The sequence below is a fragment of the Lipotes vexillifer genome, unplaced genomic scaffold (genome assembly GCF_000442215.2).
Source record: "Lipotes vexillifer unplaced genomic scaffold, Lipotes_vexillifer_v1.1 scaffold238, whole genome shotgun sequence".
In the NCBI taxonomy this organism is placed as follows: Eukaryota; Metazoa; Chordata; class Mammalia; order Artiodactyla; family Lipotidae; genus Lipotes; species Lipotes vexillifer.
Window position 1 is genome coordinate 3,544,921 of NW_006785665.1, and position 961 is coordinate 3,545,881.

Genomic DNA, 961 nt, shown 5'->3' on the forward strand with positions numbered 1-961 from the left:
GGGGGGGGGGGGGCGGGGGGAGGGGGGGGGGGGGGGGGCGGGGGGGGGGGGGGGGGCGGGCGGGGAAGGAAGGGAGGGAGCGCGGGCGGGGAGGGGGCTCTCCCCCAGCTGTTCTCCGGCGCTGCACATCTGGTTCCGGTTCCTCTCTCCTGGGGAAGTGAAAGTGGAGGGGAGGGCACAGCCCGGAGTTAGCTAGCAGTGCCCCGGCGCCCTGCTCCCCTCCTGCGCCTGCGGGTCCTAGAGCTCGAGCACCCCTCCCTCCGCTCGGGTCACGCGGCGGCCGGCGCTGCTGCCGTCACGTCTCCGGCCGCCTGCGCGCCCGCTCCTCTCTGCCCTCCTGCTCCTTCCTCAGCCTCCTCCCGGCTCGGCGCGCCCTCTGCCCCAACGCGAACTTCCCGCCGCCCGGCTTGTGGGCGTTGCGACCCGGAGTGGCGCCCCTGCCCCTTGCGTTCCCCAGGGAGAAAGGGCTGCCTTCTGCAGGACTCTTCCCTGGCTCGGTGAGGAGAGGCCCGGGTGCGGAGGTCCTGCCGATGGGGGCCACTCGCTCTTCTGCTGGTCTCAACCTCATGGCTCCCGCCTGCTGCCTTGGGCATAGGACATAGGGCATAGGGCATAGGGCTCCCATTCGCCAGCACGGGACGAGGCATGGGGCTGTGTCCCAGAGCTAAATCAGGAGGCTGACGCTAACTCCTGGCCTCACCTCGCAGATGTGGAGACTAAATTAAGCTGGAGTTGGTGTGTGTATGTATGTGTGGCCAGAGGCCAGGTTAAGGAGAGTCAGCTTGGCTACTGAGATTCCTTTGCCCCCTCTTCTCTTGGCAAGGGTGGGAGGTTAGGTAGGATTGTACATCCTGGATCCAGGCTGAGCCTCCTCTGCCTTGCTCCGGGTCCCTTAGTCTAAGGTTCCAACTTGGAATGATGCTGTGTTGGCACCTTCAACGGTACACGCCCCCCCCCCCCC